Genomic DNA, 23485 nt, shown 5'->3' with positions numbered 1-23485 from the left:
CAATCAGTTTGATAGACACTCCAGCCACCTTAATTAAATAAAGGAATGTCCTACCTGGTTTGTTGGAGCCACAACTTAATTATAAAGATAAGAACATACATCAAATTTATGCTTAAATTAAGAAAGGAATGTTCTGTCTAATTTCCATCAGGTACTGCCTTTTGTCAAAATCAAAAGGTGTGAAAAGCCCAGAGACATTTTATGTGGATCTGGGTGAACTTTAACCCTCATCTTGCTCCAAAGAAAGCAGCTGTGAGACAGTATTCAAACACACTGCAGTCACCCACAAAATACACAGACATAGTCAGTACTTAACCCATTGTTCACAGGAATCTGAGAATCCCCCATTCCCTTAAACTTTATCATATAAGATGCGTCATTTCAAGATAGCATCCACACTTAGGACCCTCGCCATCTGTTCTGTCCTCTCCTCATTACTACCATTGGGAAAAAGATACAGGAGCCTGAAAATGCACACCACTCAACAATTCAGAAGCAGCTTCATCCCTTCCACCATATTTCTGAATGGTCCTTGATCCCACGGACACTACCTTATTATTCTTCATTTGCACTATTTTGTAATTTAGAGTAATTTTATCTCTTTCCCTGTACTGCTACTGCAAATATAACAAATTTCACAGCATAGGTCAGTGATAATAAACCAGATTCTTACATGATAGAGACTTAACTAAAAAAAGTCTGGGCTTCATGTGCTCACATATGTCTGTGTACATACATACGTACGTGTACACACACACACACACACACACACAGCATGTCAGCATTATCAAAGAAAAAAATTGTTGGCATTGAAGTGGGCCCAGAGGAAGTTCACAAGAGTGATTCCAGGGATGAAAAGGTTAACACATGAGGAGTGTTTCATGATTCTGGACCTGTTCTCACTGGAGTTTAGAAGAGTGACAAGGATCTCACTGAAACCTATCGAACATTGAAAGGCCTAAATACAGTAGATGTGGAGAGGATGCTTCTTTTAGTGAGGAAGCCAAGGACCAGAGGCACAGCCTCAAAATAAAAAGACATCCTTTTAGAACAGACATGAGGAGAAAATTCTTTAGCCAGAGGGTGGTGAATTGGTGGAATTCATTGCCAAGTCATTGGGTATATTTAAAGCAGAGGGTGACAGGTTCTTAATTAGTAAGGGCATCAAAGGGTACAAGAAGGCAGAGGTATTGTGTTGAAAAGGATAATAACTCAGCCATGATGGAACGGCGATGCAGACTCGATGGGCTGAATGGCTTAATTCTACTGCTATGTCTGATGGACTCATGGTCTTCCATGGAGGGAATGTTGCCAGTCTCAAGCAATGGTCCACACATACTATATTGGCCAAGGTTCAACTGCATCCTCACAGGCAGTCTTGCCATGCTGAACCCACTGATTCCACTACTTGATTCACAACAGGTTTCTGGTACAGCAGCACATAGCAATGGGTAGGACACGGCTCTTGGTCCCAACCTGCCAGTACAGCAGCATGTAACACAACAGTAACATATCTCATTTTGGGAGTGCATTTGAGGGTAACAATATACAAAGACACCCAGATTTCTTTGAATATTAATACTAGAATCAAAAATGTGTTGTTTTGTGGCAGCAGTACAGTGCAGGAATAACAAATTACTATAAGTTACAATAAAAATAAATGCATAGTACAAAACAGGGAATGTTCATGTGTTATGGACTGTTCAGAAATCTGATGGCAGAGGAGAATAAGCTCTTCCTAAAACGTTGAGTATGGGTCTTCAGGCTCCTCCACCTCCCTCTCGATGGTAGTAATGAGAAGATGGTATTTCCCAGATGGTAGGGTCCTTAATGATGGATACTGCCTTCTTGAAGCACTGCTTTTTAAAGATCTGGTTCTGCAGACCACTATTCTGGTTGAGCAAAACCCATTTATCAAATACTAGAATCTAATTAATCAAAAACTTAACACATCAACTTACCTCTGGTGTGATTACATCTAATGATATTGACAGAATGAAGCCATTCACTCTTCCTGTAATTGGTAATGGGTGACTCAGTGATCCATAAGTGGAAGTAATTTTATAATAAATCCCTTCCCTATCTTAGCTGAAGTGACAGTTACTTGGCATTCCTTTTGGTAAAATGCAATGGCAAACCTTTCATTGGACCATAGACTACCATCCCATTTTTCAGCACAAGTGAGTTTTAAAGACTAGACCCACTCCCACAGAAAAATCATATTAGTTAGAGCTACTTGGCCGAGAAGATTGGAAGTGACAAGTAGCTACAGCCAGAAAATCAGAAATGGTTGCTGAAAGAACATAAGATACATGCCATTCTAAGAAAATGTTATGACATAAACACTGGTTGGTTTTATTAAGTCCCAGAGAAGCAATCTCGGGGATGGCAACTCTATCCTGGCCATCCTGTAACACATGCCATCCACTGCCTAAATTAGCTACTGCCTAAGACACACAGCAACCTGATAGGTCTTTGAATAAAACTTCCAAATACTATTCCCAATAATGATTCAACATCAACTTAGTTGAATTGGATACTCAGGACTAACCAACCAAAATACAACACCTAGCCCCATCCAAAGTCAATACTGTATTCCATATACTCAATCAACGATCACAACATACTCAGATGGCACAAAATTGTAGTTCTCATGAAATATCATCAGCCTAAAACTTTGCCTTTGCTCTCTCTCCCATCTGATGTCCCCAACTTTGCCAAATACTCCAGCATGTTTTCTTTTGTTACAGTAAGAGAGTGTGGAACACAGGCTTAAGCTAACATGTAATGACGTAACAGAGGCCATTTCCCCTATTAAGTGTAGGATGGTACTCAAAGGAGCAATCCCATCAGCCCTATTCTTTTCTCCTTATTCCCGTGTACCACTGCAACTTATTTTCTCTGACACACAGCCATCACCTTCCCCTTTGCTTCCTTTTTTGTAATCTGGAATGATTTATCAATTTACAAACACAGCTTTGGGATGAGTGCGGAAACTGAGGCAGATACGCTAATATTTTTTTTCTCCCATTGTGCTGCCCTTTCAGGCTAATATTTGCAGTTTTACTCATCCCAAGCTGTTGCTTTATATGGAAGAAGCACTGAAAGGTATTACAACTCTCCCAACTTTGCAGTACCAATTGATCTGGGGTTATTGTGAGCTAGTCAATGCCAAGGCAGCTTAATGCTACGTTAGGTTTTATTTTTGGCTGTACTTCTAACTACAAGTAACTTCAGAGGGCATTAAGAGTGAACATGGGGTAAGAGTTGGGCCGGGGTGAAACAGATAATTATCACATCCACGATTAAACTTCCCACCATTGACATTCAACACCATTAACACTCTGAATCCTCTACCCTAGAGGCCCTATGTAATTGAACCAACCATATAAATACCATGGCTATGTGAGTATCTGTTGCAAGACATCCTGCAGCTTGTGATTCACCTCCAAACTCTCCAAAGTTTGTGACTTAATGGACAGCCAGGAAATATTCAGAATCAGAATTAATATCACTAGCATATGTAGTGTAATTTGTTCACAAATTCTTTCCTTCCTTCTTGGATGAGTATGGCACCAACAATGCTTAAGAAGTTCAACAACAAAGACTAAACTCTCCATTTATTTAACACACACTTTACATTCAAACCCTTCATCTCCCTCCAAACCCACGGCTCAATGTCCATGATCTTAAAATGCACTTCAATAACTTAAAGGGTTTTTTCAATAGCTCTTCACAAAACCATGATCTCATCCACTTAAAGGTCAAGGGTAGTAGGCACGTGACCACAAGCTGCAAATTCACCTCTGAGTGGCACACTATCCTGTCTTGGAAATATAACCATTTTCCTTCATTAAATAGAAGTTAACTAAAATAAATATAGGACTTCCTGAGCCAACCACATCTTGTAAGTACCTCAAGGACTGCCCTAATTCAAGAAGTTAGCTCCCCACTATTTTCTGAAGAGTAATAAAAGAATGACAGTAAGTGTTAGCTTTACCAGCAACATTCACATCTCCTATGTAAAATATTGATGTGAGATTTAAATCACTTAAAATCCAGAGGGGTCAGGTAAATTGGTTTTCTTTATGAACAATGTTGAGTTGAGTTGTTAAATTAAGTACCCTAATCTTGAGTCATTTCCACTGATATAATTTATTTTATTAACAAAATCAATTTTATATAATTCAGCTGCTTTCTTGTGACTGAATTCAACTTCTGTTTTCTATTCCAACAAATAAACCTAAACAGTTCTAATCTACCTCATCTCCTTGTGGTCCGTACGAGTTCTGGACTGATTTCTTTCAGAACCCTAACAACATAAATTTCATTCAATAAATCAACACGATAAATTTAATTTTCCTTTAAATTAAGCATTAATAATAATTATTTATGGATATTATATTTATTCATGTCCACAAATCAATTCAGATATTAAACAAATATGATATTTTGGCAAAACCAGTGAGGAGACTGCAATTTCATTGTGCTATTGTCAGATGGTTGTAGCAAACCTCTAATATTATTACTATTCCTTCTTTCTATGGGTTGCAATAACCTGAATCTTTCAAATAACTTGAAGCCATATTCAGCCCAACCATTCATTTTACAAACAAGATTGCTCCAGGGATTCAGATCACTCAATTTGCAAAATGTTTGAAGTCCCTCACTCTTCTCTTTATTACTCTTCCACTTTCATAGGAAACTATTAAACATTGCAAGCTTTACACCTTTATTCACTAAAATAAATATATCTAATTGTCAGCGAGAAAATATTTCTTACTTCTCCAATCTAAATTTCTCGCATCATGTCCAGAAAGTATAGATTCACATAAGGGGTGCCTCCCTGAATCCTGCTATCCTTCTCTACCTCAGAGACCACTTGAAGTGTCAATATTTTAACGACCCAGTAAGGCAAGACAAGAGCCATTTTCAAATATACATACAGCTTCTTGCTGGAGTCATTCAACACCAGAGGGTGGAAGTCCCTTTCTTGTCCAGACTAGTGGCTGAACCCCTAATGATTAACTTACTCAGTAAATTTTGAGGATTTTGCCAAACAAAGTAAATACGCTTCTACAATGGCCTAATCTGTTTCAGGTATGCTAGCATTCTACACAGAACTGCTAATATTTACCTCCATAACTCTTGCTCAAACACATGTTGCTGAACTTCAATACAGCTGATCACCATGAACTTTCCAACAATGCTCCCATACGGGACTTCTCAGTTTCACAACGTTTATGAATAACCCACATGTTTAGACCAGTTGTGGGAAAAGAAGACCCTATTTTTAATTGAAGAATATCTATTCATTTGGTGATACAGCACAGAGTAGGCTCTTCCAGCACTTCGAGCCATGGTGTTCCAGCAATCCTGATTAAACCTGACCTAATCATGGGACAATTTACAATGATCAATTAACCTACTAACCGGTACGTCTTTGGACTGTGGGAAAACTGAAGCACCTGGGGAAAATGTGCGGGGAGGGCGTACAGGGACTCCTTAAGACACCAGAATTGAACTCCGAGGCCTCGAGTTGTAATAGCACCATGCTACTGTGGCACCCATATCAACGACAGAGGTCAAGCCATTGCCTGACCTATGAAAGAGTTGTGTTCCTGAGATATTTTGTAATACTGTACAACATTTTCTATATCAAGACAGCTAGCAAAATGCATTATAAGAATTCACATAAAACTGTATATGTAATGAGAAGGGTATGCAATTCATTATAGCAAAAAAACATCTTAGTAATCAAAGACATGCACTCCAAGCCCTCAATGATGTTTCAGCAGAAATTCATAAATTAAACGCCTGTAAAGTAGGAGATTTCTACATATGGTTAACTACATTCTTTTGAGTTAAATATATTTATTTTCTAATGGGTTTTAATTTTAAAGTTTAAAGTAATATTAAAAAGTAAGAACACCAGACCATTTCTGAATGTTAACATCAAAATTTTTCACAAACTTGTTAAGCTTGCCACATAGCTAATGCCATTTCTGTGTTGTTTTATGATAGAAAGTAATAAATCAGCTTTCTTGAGGAAATTTTCAGTGCAATGGGCACTTATGGGAGAGTGGTTCAGCACATAGAAGCCTTCAAATTTGATTTGGACAAATTAATCTGTTTACTAATTTAGTTTACGAGGCATCCAAAACAAGTTTTCATTTCAAAAGTGCTGTTCTTTTTCCACTGTGGAATGAACGCTCCTCAAGATAACAAGGAGAAAATTGTTCATTTGATATTTTCAAAACTCTTGCAAGAATTTACAGTGAAGATGGAAGGATGATATTTCTCTGGGCTGAGACAGATAAAACCAAGTATCAAACATCTCAACATAAGACAGCACCTGCCCTTTCACTTTTTTCCTTCCTATCATCCAATAACCAAAACTCCTTATAGGCGAAGCACTGATTCACTTGCACTCTTACATTCAGTGTTCTCAATCCAACCTCCTCAACAATGTAGAAGCCAACACAGATTAAGCAATCACTTTGCACAGTACCTGGTTACAGTTGTCTGTCACTTTAATTTACCATTCTACTTGCACAGGGTTCTAGATAGGTTTGTCCCAGTGATGCTGGGAAAGAATGGTAAGGTGAAGGAACCATGGTTGTCAAGAGAAGTGGATAAACTAGCCAAAAGGAAGAAGGAAGAAGGAAGAATATTTAAGGTTTACGACGCACACAGAAAATGCTGGAGGAACTCAGCAGGACAGGCAATATCTATGGAAAAGAGTACAGTTGCCGTTTTGGGCCAAGACCCTTCATCAGGAATCTTAGACCATAAGACAAAGGAGCAGAAGTCGGCCATTCGGCCCATCGAGTCTGCTCCGCCATTTTATCATGAGCTGATCCATTCTCCCATTTAGTCCCACTCCCCCGCCTTCTCACCATAACATTTGATGCCCTGGCTACTCAGGTACCTATCAATCTCTGCCTTAAATACACCCAATGACTTGGCCTCCACTGCTACCCGTGGCAACGAATTCCATAGATTCACCACCCTCTGACTAAAAAAATTTCTTCGCATTTCTGTTCTGAATGGGCGCCCTTCAATCCTTAAGTCATGTCCTGTCGTACTAGCCTCCATCATGGGAAACAACTTTGCCACATCCACTCTGTCCATGCCTTTCAACATTCAAAATGTTTCTATGAGGTCTCCCCTCATTCTTCTAAACTCCAAGGAATACAGTCCAAGAGCAGACAAACGTTCCTCATATGTTAACCCTCTCATTCCCGGAATCATTCTAGTGAATCTTCTCTGTACCCTCTCCAACGTCAGCACATCCTTTCTTAAATAAGACGACCAAAACTGCCCACAGTACTCCAAGGGAGGTCTCACCAGCGCCTTATAGAGCCTCAACATCACATCCCTGCTCCTATACTCTATTCTTCTAGAAATGAATGCCAACATTGCATTTGCCTTCTTCACTACCGGCTCAACCTGGAGGTTAACTTTAAGGGTATCCTATACAAGGACTCCCAAGTCCCGTTGCATCTCAGAACTTTGAATTCTTTCCCCATATAAATAATAGTCTGCCTGTTTATTTTTTTTCTTCCAAAGTGCATAACCATACACTTTCCAACATTACACTTCATTTGCCACTTCTCTGCCCATTCTTCCAATCTATCCAAGTCTCTCTGCAGACTCTCCGTTTCCACAGCACTACCGGCCCCTCCACCAATCTTTGTATCATCAGCAAACTTAGCCACAAAGCCATCTATTCCATAATCCAAATCGTTGATGTACAATATAAAAAGAAGCGGCCCCAACACGGACCCCTGTGGGACACCACTGGTAACCGGCAGCCAACCAGAATAGGATCCCTTTATTCCCACTCTCTGTTTCCTGCCAATCAGCCAACGCTCTATCCACGTAAGTAACTTTCCCGTAATTCCATGGGCTCTTATCTTGTTAAGTAGCCTCATGTGCAGCACCTTGTCAAAGGCCTTCTGAAAATCCAAATATACAACATCCACTGCATCTCCCTTGTCTAGCTTACTTGTAATTTCCTCAAAAAATTGTAATAGGTTTGTCAGGCAGGATTTTCCTTTAAGGAATCCATGCTGAGTTCTGCCTATCTTGTCATATGCCTCCAGGTACTCTGTAACCTCATCTTTGACAATCGACTCCAACAACTTCCCAACCACCGACGTCAAGCTAACAGGTCTGTAATTTCCTTTTTGCTTCCTTGCCCCCTTCTTAAATAGCGGAATGACACTTGCAATCTTCCAGTCCTCCGGAACCATGCCAGAATCTATCGACTTTTGAAAGATCATCGTTAATGTCTCCGCAATCTCCACAGCTACTTCCTTCAGAACACGCAGGTGCATTCCATCTGGTCCAAGAGATTTATCTACCTTTAGACTATTCAGCTTCCTGAGTACTTTCTCTGTCGTAATTGTGGCTGCGTACACTCCTCTTCCCTGCCACCCTTGAGTGTCCAGTATACTGCTGTCTTCCTCAGTGAAGACTGATGCAAAATACTCATTCAGTTCCTCTGCCATCTCCTTATCTCCCATTACAATTTCTCCAGCATCATTTTCTATCGGTCCTATATCTACTCTCACCTGTCTTTTACTCTTTATATACTTGAAAAAGCTTTTAGTATCCTCTTTGATATTATTTGCTAGCTTCCTTTCATAGTTCATCTTTTCCCTCTTAATGACTTTCTTGGTTTCCTTTTGTAAGGTTTTAAAAACTTCCCAATCCTCTGTCTTCCCACTAATTTTTGCTTCCTTGTATGCCCTCTCCTTTGCTTTAACTTTGGCTTTGACTTCTCTTGTCAGCCACGGTTGCATCCTTTTTCCACTCGAAAATTTCTTCTTTTTTGGAACATACCTGTCTTGCACATTCCTCATTTCTCACATAAACTCCAGCCACTGCTGTTCTGCTGTCTTTCCCGCCAGTGTCCCTTTCCAGTCAAATTTGGCCAGTTCCTCTCTCACACCACTGTAATTTCCTTTACTCCACTGAAATACCGACACATCAGATTTCGGCTTCTCTTTTTCAAATTTCACAGTGAACTCAATCGTGTTATGATCACGGCCTCCTAAGGGTTCCTTCACCTCAATCTCTCTAATCACTTCCGGTTCATTACACAATACCTAATCCAGTACAGCCGATCCCCTGATGGGCTCAACAACAAGCTGTTCTAAAAAGCCATCTCGCAGACATTCTACAAATTCTCTCTCTTATATCCAGTGCCGACCTGATTTTCCCAATCCACTCGCATGTTAAAATCCCCCACAATTATCATAACACTGCCCTTCTGACAAGCCTTTTCTATTTCCAGTTGTAATTTGTAGTCCACATCCCTGCAGCTGTTGGAGGCCTATTGATAACTGCCATCAGGGTCCTTTTACCCCTGCTATTTCTTAGCTCAACCCATAAAGATTCTGCATCTTCCGATCCTATATCACCTCTTTCTAATGATTTAATATCATTTCTTACCAATAAAGCCACACCTCCCCCTCTGCCTACCTTCCTATCCTTCCGATACACCGTGTATCTTTGGACGTTCAGCTCCCAGAGACATGCATCCTTTAGCCAGGTCTCAGTGATGGCCACAATATCATACCTGCCAATCTGTAGCTGTATGACAAGATCATCCACCTTATTCCTTATGCTGCGTGCATTTAAGTACAACATCTTAAGACCAGTATTTGATACTTTTCGCTTTGATTTCACTGCAACTCATCCCAATGGCTACAAATTTGCCCCATCACCTGCCTGTCTTTCCTGACATCTTTACTGCTCACTATCTTGGCCCAAAACATTGACTATACCCTTTTCCATAGATGTTACCTCAGTTGCTGAGTTTCTCCAGCATTGTGTGTGTGTTGCTTGGATTTCCAGCCTCTGCAGATTTTCTCTTGTTTGTTAAGGTTTACAAAGTAAGAATCAGACAGAGCTCCTGAGAGTTAAAAGGCAGGCAGAAAGGAACTACGAAGAGCTAGAAGGGAACATGAGAAGGCCTTGATGAGTAGGATCAAGAAAAACCCCCAAGGCATACTGCACATTGGTGAGGCACAGGAGGATGACTAGAATGAGCTTGGGACTGATCAGGGATAAAAGAGGAAACATAAGCCTGGACTCGGAGAAAGTCCTTAGTGAATACTTTGCTTCCATATTCACCAGTGTGAGGGACCTTGATGAATGTGAGGACAGTGTAGAACATGCTACAACATGCCAATGTTAAGAACAAGGATGTGCTGGAACTTTTGAAAAACATTAGGATAGATAAGTCACACTTACAACACGCTGGAGGAACTCAGCAGGTCGGGCAGCATCCATGGAAAAGATTGGTCGACGTTTCGGACTGGAACCCTTCGTCAGGACTGTAGAGGGAAGGAGCAGAGGCCCTATAAGGAAGGTGGGGGGAGGGTGGGAAGGAGGCGGCTGGTAGGTTCCAGGTGAAAAACCAGTAAGGGGAAAGATAAAGGGGTGGGGGAGGGGAAGCAGGGAGGTGATAGGCAGGAAAGGTGAAGGAGGAATAGGGGAAAACACAATGGGTAGTAGAAGGAGGTGGAACCATGAGGAAGGTGATAGAGAGTTGGGGGGAGGGGCAGAGTGACATAGGGATGGAGGAAAGGAGGGGGAGGGAATTACCGGAAGTTGGAGAATTCTATGTTCATACTAACGGGCTGGAGACTACCTAGACTGTATATGAGGTGTTGCTCCTCCAACCTGAGTTTAGCCTCATCATGCCAGCCTCTTTGTTGGTTACATGGAACAGCCTGTGCTCCAAACCTATTCTGGTACTGCTCCCCAACTTTTCCTTCGGTACATTGATGCTGCTTCCTGCACCCATGCTGAGCTTGTCAATTTCATCGACTTTACTTCAAACTTCCACCCAGCCCTGAAATTCACTTGGTCTATCTCAGACACTTCTCTCCCCTTCCTCGATCTCTCGGTCTCCATCTCTGGAGACAGACTGTCCACTAACATCTTCTACAAGCCCACTGACTCTCATAACAACCTCAACTATACCTCTTCCCACCCCGCCACATGCAAAAATGCCATTCCCTATTCCCAGTTCCTCCGTCTCCGCCGCATCTGCTCCGAGGATAAGGTTTTCCGTTCCAGGACATCTCAAATGTCCTCTTTCTTTAAGGATCGTGGTTTCCCTTCTGCTGTCATCAATGATGCCCTCACCCGCACCTCCTCCATTTCCCGCACTTCGGCCCTCACCCTATCCTCCCGCCACCACAACAGAGACAGAGTTCCCCTTGTCCTCACCCACCACCCCACCAGCCTCCGGATCCAGCACATTATCCTCTGCAACTTCCGCCAACTTCAACAGGACCCCACCACTAAGCACATCTTTCCCTCTCCACCCCCTCTGCTTTCTGCAGGGATCAGTCCCTCCGCGACTCCCTGGTCCGCACGTCCCTCCCCACAGATCTCCCACCCGGCACTTATTCCCGTAAGCGCAAGTGCTACACCTGTCCCTACACCTCCTCTCTTGCCACCATTCAGGGCCCCAAACAGTCCTTCCAAGTGAAGCAAGACTTCACTTGTAAGTCTGTTGGGGTCATCTATTGCATCCAGTGCTCCCGGTGCGGCCTCCTCTACATCGGTGAAACCCGACGCAGATTGGGGGACCACTTTGTCGAGCACTTCCGCTCCGTCCGCCAAAACAGACAGGATCTCCCAGTAGCCACCCACTTCAACTCTGCTTCCCACTCCCATTCAGATATGTCCATGCATGGCCTCCTCTACTGCCATGATGAGGCTAAACTCAGGTTGAAGGAGCAACACCTCATATACCATCTAGGTAGTCTCCAGCCCCTTGGTATGAACATAGAATTCTCTAACTTCCGGTAATTCCCTCTCCCTCCCTTCCTCTAACCCTATGTCACTCTGCCCCCTCCTCCAGCTGCATATCACCTCCCTCATGGTTCCGCCTCCTTGTACTACCCATTGTGTTTTCCCCTATTCCTTCTTCACCTCTCCTGCCTATCACCTCCCTGCTTCCCCTCCCCCACTCCTTTATCTTTCCCCTTACTGGTTTTTCACCTGGAACCTACCAGCCTTCTCCTTCCCACCCTCCCCCCACCTTTATAGGGCCTCTGCCCCTTCCCTCTACAGTCCTGACGAAGGATTCGGGTCCGAAATGTCGACTGATCTTCTCCACGGTTGCTGCCCGACCTACTGAGTTCCTCCAGCGTGTTGTGAGTGTTGCTTTGACCCCAGCATCTGCAGATTATTTTGTGTTTAGGATAGATAAGTTCCTGGGGCTGGATGGAAATATACTCCAGGTCATTATAGAAACATAGAAAATAGGTGCAGGAGTAGGCCATTCGGCCCTTCGAGCCTGCACTGCCATTCATTATGATCATGGCTGATCATCCAACTCAGAACCCTGCCCCAGCCTTCCCTCCATACCCCCTGACCCCCATAGCCACAAGGACCATATCTAACTCCCTCTTAAATATAGCCAATGAACTGGCCTCAACTGTTTCTTGTGGCAGAGAATTCCACAGATTCACCACTCTCTATGTGAAGAAGTTTTTCCTAATCTCGGTCCTAAAAGGCTTCCCCTCTATCCTCAAACTGTGGCCCCTCGTTCTGGACTTCCCCAACATCGGGAATAATCTTCCTGCATCTAGCCTGTCCAACCCCTTTAGGATCTTATACGTTTCAATCAGATCCCCCCCTCAATCTTCTAACTTCCAACGAGTACAAGCCCAGTTCATCCAGTCTCTCTTCATATGAAAGTCCTGCCATCCCAGGAATCAATCTGGTGAACCTTCTTTGTACTCCCTCTATGGCAAGGATGTCTTTCCTCAGATTAGGGGACCAAAACTGCACACAATACTCCAGGTGTGGTCTCACCAAGGCCTTGTACAACTGCAGTAGTACCTCCCTGCTCCTGTACTCAAATCCTCTCGCTATAAATGCCAGCATACCATTCGCCTTTTTCACCGCCTGCTGTACCTGCATGCCCACTTTCAATGACTGGTGTATAATGACACCCAGGTCTCGTTGCACCTCCCCTTTTCCTAATCGGCCACCATTCAGATAATAATCTGTTTTCCTATTTTTGCCACCAAAGTGGATAACTTCACATTTATCCACATTAAATTGCATCTGCCATGAACTTGCCCACTCACCCAACCTATCCAAGTCACCCTGCATCCTCTTAGCATCCTCCTCACAGCTAACACTGCCACTCAGCTTCGTGTCATCCGCAAACTTGGAGATGCTGCATTTAATTCCCTCATCCAAGTCATTAATATATATTGTAAACAACTGGGGTCCCAGAACTGAGCCTTGCGGTACCCCACTAGTCACCGCCTGCCATTCTGAAAAGGTTCCGTTTATTCCCACTCTTTGCTTCCTGTCTGCTAACCAATTCTCCACCCACACCAATACCTTACCCCCAATACCATGTGCTTTAAGTTTGCACACTAATCTCCTGTGTGGGACCTTGTCAAAAGCCTTTTGAAAATCCAAATATACCACATCCACTGGTTCTCCCCTATCCACTCTACTAGTTACATCCTCAAAAAATTCTATGAGATTCGTCAGACATGATTTTCCTTTCACAAATCCATGCTGACTTTGTCCGATCATTTCACCGCTTTCCAAATGTGCTGTTATCACATCCTTGATAACTGACTCCAGCAGTTTCCCCACCACCGACGTTAGGCTAACAGGTCTAATTCCCCGGTTTCTCTCTCCCTCCTTTTTTAAAAAGTGGAGTTACATTAGCCACCCTCCAATCCTCAGGAACTAGTCCAGAATCTAACGAGTTTTGAAAAAATTATCACTAATGCATCCACTATTTCTTGGGCTACTTCCTTAAGCACTCTAGGATGCAGACCATCTGGCCCTGGGGATTTATCTGCCTTCAATCCCTTCAATTTACCTAACACCATTTCCCTACTAACATGTATTTCGCTCAGTTCCTCCATCTCATTGGACCCTCTGTCCCCTACTATTTCTGGAAGATTATTTATGTCCTCCTTAGTGAAGACAGAACCAAAGTAATTATTCAATTGGTCTGCCATGTCCTTGCTCCCCATAATCAATTCACCTGTTTCTGCCTGCAGGGGACCTACATTTGTCTTTACCAGTCTTTTCCTTTTTACATATCTATAAAAGCTTTTACAGTCCGTTTTTATGTTCCCTGCCAGTTTTCTCTCATAATCTTCTTTCCCCTTCCTAATTAAGCCCTTTGTCCTCCTCTGCTGAACTCTGAATTTCTCCCAGTCCTCAGGTGAGCCACTTTCTCTGGCTAATTTGCATGCTTCTTCCTTGGAATTGATACTCCCTAATTTCTCTTGTCAGCCACGGGTGCACTACCTTCCTTGATTTATTCTTTTGCCAAACTGGGATGAACAATTGTTGTAGTTCATCCATGCAACCTTTAAATGCTTGCCATTGCATATCCACCGTCAATCCTTTAAGTGTCATTTGCCAGTCTATCTTAGCTAATTCACGTCTCATACCTTCAAAGTTACCCCTCTTTAAGTTCAGAACCTTTGTTTCTGAACTTATGGGAAACAAAGGACAAGATTGCTGCACTTTTGGTGATGATCTTTGCATCCTCACTGGCCACAGAAGTAGCACCAGAAGATTGGAGGTTGGCAAATGTTACTCTTTTGTCAAGAAAGGTAATGGAAGTAATCCTGGGAAAGTATAGACCAGAGAGTCTTACATCAATGATGGGCAGATTATTGGAGAAGGTTCTTAAAGACAAGCTTTATGAGCATTTAGAGAAGCATCATCTGATGAGGGATAATGAGAATGGTTTTGTGCGGAGCAGATATTGCTTCATGAGCCTCATCGAATTCTTCGAGATAAGGACAAGACAAATTGATGAAGGATTTTGGTAAGACATTCAACTCGCACTGTTAACATCCTTATAGGAAGGATTTGGATGCTTTAGAGAAGGTCCAGAGATTTACCAGATGCCACCTGGATTAAAGCAAATATCTTATGAGGAAAGATTGATTGAGCTTGGGCTTTCTTCAGTGGAGCAAAGGAGGATGAGAGATGAATTGACAGAGGTGTGTAAGATGATAAGAGGCATAGAAATAGTGGTCAGCCAGTGCCCCTTTCGCAGAGTGGAAGTGGCTAATACAAGGGGTCATAATTTTAAGGTGACTGGAGGAAAGTAAGTATAAGGGGATGTCTGAAGTATTTTTTTACACTGTAAGTGTGTGGAATGCACTGTCAGGGGTTGTAGTAGAGACAAACACATTAAGGACATTTAAGGGTCTCTGAGATAGGCACATGGATGAAAGAAAATTGGAGAGCTATGTGGGAGAGAAATGTTAGATTGATCTTAGAGCAGGATAAAAGATCGGCATATCTTCATGGGCTGAAGGGTCTGGACTGTACCTCAACACATTTCTCTATGTAACACCCTGGTTAAGATTTTACTGCTAATGTTGTAGGGTATTTCATTTAATGGCTTTCTGTAAAAGCAGTGTGTTCTGCTGGCAGTGTTTGGGTTAATGGTAAAGATAAGGGGCTGTGAGGTTTTGTGACAGACACTAAGGTGGGTCGAGGTCTTATCAGTGGGAGATGGAAAGAGAAGAAGCTCAAGAGAACCGGGCATAGTTTTCGATCCCATGGGAATACACAATACAATGGAGTCCAAGAGGGGAAATCCTACCAGTGATCAGTGAATAGATGGTGCCGTGAGTACATGAGACACATCAGCTTTTGGAAAATTTTTGATCCAACCTGTGCACATTTGACTGTTCTAATTATGATGGGCCTTTTTGTTTTCTTCTTTCTTTACTAATGGTTTAATTGTGACTGCATGGGGGCAGTAGTTACACAGTATTCACAGATTGGGGTTCAACTGGGCGAGACATCCCAACTTCCCAGTTTTGGTGGGACCCATGTCATATCAACCCTAGACATACAGAGTCTGAGAAAAGTGGTTTTCCCACTGCTGAGTCTGGTGGCTGTTAGAGAGGAACCAACAAGCCACATCTCTGCAGGCGCCCAGTAAAAAGGGGTTTCATCTATATTAAAGAAAGACCCAACATAAGGTTGTGGAACAATACCTCATCTTCTACCCAGGTACACTGCAGCTTTCAGAATCCAAATGCATTCTTTAACTTAGGGTAATTTGCTCTTTCTGTCCAGATCAGAACTGGCCATTTTGAGTCATTTTGGCTCAGTTTTTCTTATTAAATTTGTACAGTCTGCCATGCTAGGTATGTTTCATAGCCTCACAAATTGTTAAGAGATTATAAAAACAAGAAATATCAGAACCTGCTAAAAATATCTTCATCCAAAATAGAAGGAAATGCTGTATTTGACCTCTCGGGATGGCTGTGGAGTTCAGGGACTGAGTATTTTGAAGACTGAGATCAAGAGCAGCACTGGGGTGAAAAATCAACCACCATCATTTTGAGGGGAGGAGCAGCCACAAGAACTTACATTTCTTATGTTCTCGTATAAAGGGAAGAATGGGATGGTATCTTCTCCTATTCTTAAACTTAATTTAAATGTTTCAGCAGTAGACAAACATTCAAGGCATATTCAAGCAGAACTCAACATATACTTCAGAAAACATTTCTACCATCCACATGGCATTGAATCATGTTTCAAGATTCAAGATTGTTTAATGTCATTTCCATTACACAAGTGTAAAGGCAAACAAAATAATTGTTAGTCCAGATCTGAGGCAGCACAAAAAAAAACACAAGAAGATAAAGAACACAATAAATATAAATACTTAAGGTAGCCTATATAAATAGATAGATTGTATGTGCACAAGGCACAGGAGAGTCTGCACATAAGGTGACTGATGGGAAATGATAAAAGTAGCGGTGGTGGGGGTAGTGGGTAGAGCCTTACTGCTTAGGGAAAGTAACTGATTTTGAACCTGATGGTTCTGGCCTGAATGTCAAGTAGCTTCCGGCTTGATGGGAATGGGACACAGTCCATGAGCAGGGTGGGTAGGATATTACTGGCCCTTTTGCTATGCCTTTATGTAATTATGTATTTACAGATTGAAGAAATTAAACCTAAATTAAGCTATTATATTTCTTTAAATTAAATTGCTCAAGCCATCTCAGAAAATAATTTCTAGTCATAAATAAGGGTGGAAGAAAAGCTAAAAGGACAGACTAAAATGAAAAAATATCAGAACATCCAGACCCAAATTATGGTGCAGTGAACAAGAGATAATAAAGAAAACGGATCAGATTATAAACGTATCCAGCATCTCAAATATACTGTATTCACAAGGGACAGGAATTTACTCAATAAATACCCTGAAATCTGCAAAATACAAATTCAATAGAAATGGACTCTGTGGATTTTGTGCTTATATTGCCGATTGCTACAGAAACAAGTACAGATAATCCCCATGTTATGGGAGGCCATTTCTGATGGGAGTGTAAAGAACAGGTTTACCTATCATGATTTTTGATAAAGCAAAGCCCTTCTTTGCACCTCCAACACACTGCTCTCCCATTTCTTCTGTGCATGCAATGAGAAACAGCATTCAAGCAAACATGTATTTATTTTTTCCCTAGATAAATTCAGTGAGAGTGAGTTTTATTCTATACAACAAACCTTTTGGGTAGTAATTTCTGAGTTCTCCAAGGCTGAATTTATATTACTCAAAAAGCCCTATTGCAGGGATTGCTGTTCCAAGTTATTAAAATGGAAGTGAGAATTTGGTGTCTACTTGCTTTGTTGCACCAATCAGAAGGTTAACAATAAACTCTTAATTTCACTGGATAGAATTAGAATTGTAAAGCCTTTTTTTATTGAGTTTCTAAATATTTTCTTTATTGAAGTCCTGTGGCTTCCAGTTAATTAGGCCATCATTTAATCAGGGCAACCATTTATTTGGGACAATTCTTAAAGAACAAAAATTGAGAAAATGGATGTGACTCCTTTCATTTATTTGGGAGACACTGTCACTTAACTAGGACAGAAGCTTTCGGGCAAACAGTTTTCAACTGATGTTAGTTGTATGCAATTGTATGGCCATTAGATACTACACTATGCTTAGAGTGAACAGTTTTGAAATAGCATCAGTTGCGTGTGTTTCTGTTCAAAAAAGTGATTTTTGTTGCTGATAGTTGACAGGAAATCAGCAGTAAAACAATTCAGAACTGTTTTGCTCACTGCGGTTTCAATGATGGAGGCATGGGGACGCCAGAAATAAAAATAAAACAATTCCACTACTTCAACAAGTTAGGAACAATGAAGAATTTTGACAGTATTGACAATCACCTTGACTGTTACAATGAAAATGAAGATTTGGAGGATGCAGTAATTGAAAACAATGTATGAAGGCAGTCCATTATCTGCTCTAGGTGTCTGCACTGATTTTGTTCATTTACAGTCAATTAAAAGAACATAGCAGCAGACACTGGATGAATTCCTCTGTTGATAACTATTAGGATACAAATACATGGCTTTATGGTACTGTAGTATTAATAACAGTATTCTAATTTGTTCTGCATTTCATTTAAATGCACAATTTGTTACTCAGTTAAATGGTAGTTTGCCTTTTTCTATACCTTAGCTATTTCCATGAAAGTTTGTCTATTTGGGGCAACCACTTAATTGGGCCAAAATGTACTGGTCCCAGTGTCCAATTTACCAGAATCCATTGTACATTAAGTAAATTGAATAGGTTACACTTAATAGCATGATATAGTGTCTTTATTAACATGGCTGCTATTCTTCAGAACATGAAATGGGTGCAACAGTTTGCACAGTAGAAATACATGTATACAAGTTTTTGCTGTTGCAAATTTTAATTCATTGCTCATGCTACCCTTAAAATTGTAACAAAGAACCTAACCAAAATCCTACAAAATAGTTTTGATAACACAATATAATGTACACACAACAAACCATTCAGCTGATCACATCCCTGCTAATGTACTATGGTTAGCACCTGCAATTTCTGAATATCTGTAGGTATTATGACTAAGACAAACGCAGCAACAAAAGAAAGACATTCACTTGCATCAGCGTCAGGTGAAATTGGTTGAAATTCACTTTCAGTATTGAAAAGTGTAATTGACAAGTGCACCATATTTGATATCCAGTTGGTGAATGTCTTTTAGTGAGCTATGAATCTAGCTTCACATTGCTCTGGAAATACATAAAGCACTCAATCAAGTTGTGACATACATTATCACCAAAGTCATACACTGGCAGATATGACTTGTAAAAAAAAAGGTCACTTTTGTTCCCTACAGGAATAGCTGCATTGCTTGTAGAACACTATAAGTACCCATTTCCCAATTCCCTCATGGCTTAATCTCACTTAAAAATTAAACCACAGTTTAAATCAATTATTCACTATGTAGGAGAATTAAACTCGTGACAAACCAACTGATTTTGCTTCTGGAGTATTAAGCATCCATACACAATGCCCAAGTGCCGGAGGTCCTTCAAGTTATTTAAATATCACCATGATATACTTAAATAACATAAACATGCTAGTTGTAAACTAAAGAAATAGGCGTTGATTCAAAAAATATTCTAAGCAAGAGTCTAGACTCAGAGACCGACTAACTAAAATGGGGGCAGAAAAAGACACACCATTCCCAAGTCTCTCCAACTCCCATTTTTTCAACACTTCAAACCTAATTACTTACTGTTTCTTCTTTCCCTAACCAACAATGAAAAAAATTTCCTCATTAGTTTCCTATTACCCCACTGACCATCAACAAAACCGCGAGCAAAAATAAAGTCATCTTCATCCAGCCTCAGTCCTCTATCACTCTCCCTCTTGTCACGCATTTCACCATCACTCCTGCGCTGCTCCGACACCTACAATCTCCCCTCTTCATTGTCCATTCCTGGGTCAGGATCTCAGGTGGTGTCTCTCCCCTAGCACCAATCACAAGCGTAACCGCCCTCATTCCATCTTCTGACCCGCGATCACCGCCAGACCAACCCAATCCCGAGTCGCCTTCGCTCCCAGATCGACTACCTTCCCAGACATGGTTGGAGCCCCCTTCACCACTACTCTACCCACTGAGGGCGGGCCTGCAGTGGGCGCCGACCACTGCCCGCGTCCACCTGAGCTCTCCATCATCAGCGGCCTAGCAACGGCAAAACAAGGCGTTCGACCAGTCAACGGGAGCCGCCACCAGCCACTCACACAACAGCCGCTGCAACCGCCCGGGTTACTGAAACCTTTGCAACTCAGCGGGACACTGCACCGACCGAGAAAGAAGGCAGAATACAACGTATCTGTCGCTCTACCTGTTCCCTCAAATGCGGTCAGCCATTAGCGCAGGAAACACGGGGCTGGCAACACTGGCCCGGATGAGAAGGAAAGTCCGGAGCTGGAACGGAATCGGAAGTAAACTAAGGACCGGACTCTAACTGGGACTGGAACTGGAGTAGATCGCCGGCGTGTAAGGCCATCCAATCAAATTCTCTTGTGTCAAAAGCAAACAACTCCTTGTTTTAGAGAGGAAAAGCGTTTCATAAGATGAAGCGAAAATGTCTTTGTAAAGGCCCCCACTTGTAGAAGTGCTGGAAATAAACAAAGAAGAAGGGCTTAGATAGGTAGATAGCGAGAAACTATCCTCCCAACAGAGGTCTCTAGAATAAGAGGGCACAAGTTTAAGATAAAAGGTATACAATTTAGAGGAGATTTGAGGAAGACAGTTTTAACCAGACCAACAGACACAAAATACTGTAGAAACTCAGCATGTTTCTTCTTGCAAATTTTTACAGATGTACTGCATCACTGGTATGGTGGGAGCGTGCGGTGAGTGAGGCTACTGCACAGGGTCGAAGTAAGCTGCAGTGCTTACGACTTAGTCAGCTCCGTCATGCCCACTAACCTCCGTTGTATTCAGGACATCTTCAAGGAGTGATGCTTCAAAAAGGTGGCATCCATCGTTACGCGCCACCAGGTTATGCCTTTTTCTGATCAGGAAGGAGGTACAGAAGCCTGAAGGTACATACTCAACGATTCAGGAAGAGCTTCTTTCCCTCTGCCAACTGATTTCTGAATGGACATTGAGCCTATGGACACTACCTCACTACTTTTTTATTACTATTTTTGCACTACGTATTTAATCTAACTATTTAATATATACATACTTACTGGAATTCATGTTTTTGTCTATTAATTGTGTATTGCATTGTACTGCTACAAAGACAATAAATTTCACACCATATGCTGCTGATATTAAACCCAATTCTGATTCAGACAACATCTATGGAGGAAAATAAACAGTCAACGCTTCTGGCTGAGACCCTTCATTAGCAGTTTGCTCAAGATTTCCAGCATTTGCAGAATCCCTTGTGTCTCAATTTTATCCAGAGGGTAGCTGAACTCACTACCTGAGGAATTGGTGGAAACAGAGTATTTAGATGGATACTAGAAACACCATACTGAGGGCATGAAGATGGAATGAATACAGACAGGCATTTGAGGGCCAGCATCAATAGATTCCATTGAAGGTCCTGTTTCCATATTGTGTGACAGGTCAGTTTACAGCACAGCCAGCATCAATGAAGGGAGAGCCAGTGTTATGCTTACCCATCAAGAACAAAATATAATAATTATAAATTGAGAAAAAACAAAAAAAATAAAACTTAAGTGACTTTTTCTCCACTTAGTAAAATATTGTTTTAAATGTGCCGCTTTCTAAAAATAAAACAAGAAACAGTCTACCTTTAAGTCATAGAGTTACTGTGTTCTACAGTACAGAAATGGGCCGCTTGGCCTACCACGTCCTTGCTCATCATTTTGCCCACAAATCCTGATCAAACTTTCAATATACTTTGTTATTCAGGGATCCTTATCTTGTCATCTTTGCTTTTCACATGGTGGCCCTGAGGAGAATCAGAGATAATCCAGGAAACTATAGATGGGTGAATCCCTCGTCAGTGATAAGGAAGTTACTGGAGAGAACTTTATGAGCATTTGGAAAACCATCGCTAAAGTCAACATAGGTCCCTTGGAAGACAAGAAGGGAAAATTGATATTGGGTGATAAGGAATATGCATTCAACACAATCCGCCCTGCTCTGCTGGGGGAGAAGCTGACAGCGATGCAGGTGGATGCTTTCCTGGTGTCATGGATTCTTGATTACCTGACTGGCAGACCACAGTACATGTGCTTGCAACACTGTGTGTCCGACAGAGTGATCAGCAGCACTGGGGCTCCACAGGGGACTGTCTTCTCTCCCTTTCTCTTCACCATTTATACCTCGGACTTCAACTACTGCACAGAGTCTTGTCATCTTCAGAAGTTTTCTGATGACTCTGCCATAGTTGGATGCATCAGCAAGGGAGATGAGGCTCAGTACAGGGCTACGGTAGGAAACTTTGTCACATGGTGTGAGCAGAATTATCTGCAGCTTAATGTGAAAAAGACTAAGGAGCTGGTGGTAAACCTGCGGAGAGCTAAGGTACCGGTGACCCCTGTTTCCATCTAGGGGGTCAGTGTGGACATGGTGGAGGATTACAAATACCTGGGGATATGAATTGACAATAAACTGGACTGGTCAAAGAACACTGAGGCTGTCTACAAGAAGAGTCAGAGCCGTCTCTATTTCCTAAGGAGACGAGGTCCTTTAACATCTGCCGGATGATGCTGAGGATGTTCTACGAGTCTATGGTAGCCAGTGCGATCATGTTTGCTGTTGTGTGCTGGGGCAGCAGGCTGAGGGTAGCAGACATCAACAGAATTGACAAACTCATTTGTAAGACCAGTGATGTTGTGGGGATGGAACTGGACTCTCTGACGGTGGTGTCTGAAAAGAGGATGCTGTCCAAGTTGCATGCCATCTTGGACAATGTCTCCCATCCACTACATAATGTACTGGTTGGGGACAGGAGTACTTTCAGCCAGAGACTCATTCCACCAAGATGCAACACGGAGCGTCATAGGAAGTCATTCCTGCCTGTGGCCATCAAACTTTACAACTCCTCCCTTGGAAGATCAGACACCCTGAGCCAATAGGCTGGTCCTGGACTTATTTCCTGGCATAATTTATATATTACTATTTAATTATTTATGGTGTGACTGTAATGAAAACCAATTTCCCCCGGGATCAATGAAGTATGACTATGACTATGAAATGACTGAGGCATTGAATGAATATTTTGTGTCAGTCTTCACGGTGGAGGACACGTCTAATATGCCAAAGAAGGATGTTATGGATGAAATGGGAGGTGAGGACCTTGATAAAATCATTATCACTAAAGAGTTAGTGATGAGCAAACTAGAGGGCCTGAAGGTACATAAGTCCCCTGGTCCTGATGGGATGCATCCCAGGGTGCTGAAGGAATTGGTGGAGGTTGTAGCAGACACGCTGGTAAAATTCTCTGGACTCTGGGCAGGTCCTGGCGGATTGGAAGACAGCAAATGTCACACCACTTTTTAAAAAAGGATGTAGGCAAAAGACGGGCAACTATAGGCCAGTTAGCTGTAGTCGGGAAAACGCTTGAAGCTGTTATTAAGGAAGAAATAGCGAAACATTTAGAAAGGAGTGGTTCC

The 23485-nt window shown here is 42.0% G+C and overlaps 1 protein-coding gene across 9 annotated transcripts in view; it reads right to left on the bottom strand.

Moving 5' to 3' along the window:
• The window catches only part of kif3b (kinesin family member 3B), a 46466-nt gene extending 26157 nt beyond the window's left edge, over nt 1–20309 (bottom strand). For 8 of the 9 annotated variants that reach the window (XR_011882975.1, XM_072241679.1, XM_072241697.1 and 5 more), the window contains exon 1: nt 20227–20309. The gene's annotated coding sequence lies outside the window, so the exon portion shown is untranslated. Of the gene's footprint in view, nt 1–1961; nt 2015–20226 lie in introns of all 9 variants that reach the window. The other variant, XM_072241687.1, reaches the window with a different exon arrangement.
• Between the last annotated feature and the right edge of the window lie 3176 nt (nt 20310–23485).

The sequence above is a fragment of the Mobula birostris genome, chromosome 2, assembly GCF_030028105.1.
Source record: "Mobula birostris isolate sMobBir1 chromosome 2, sMobBir1.hap1, whole genome shotgun sequence".
Classification (NCBI taxonomy): domain Eukaryota; kingdom Metazoa; phylum Chordata; class Chondrichthyes; order Myliobatiformes; family Myliobatidae; genus Mobula; species Mobula birostris.
The sequence above is the reverse complement of the archived record's forward strand: the minus strand, read 5'-3'. Positions and strand labels throughout refer to the sequence as shown.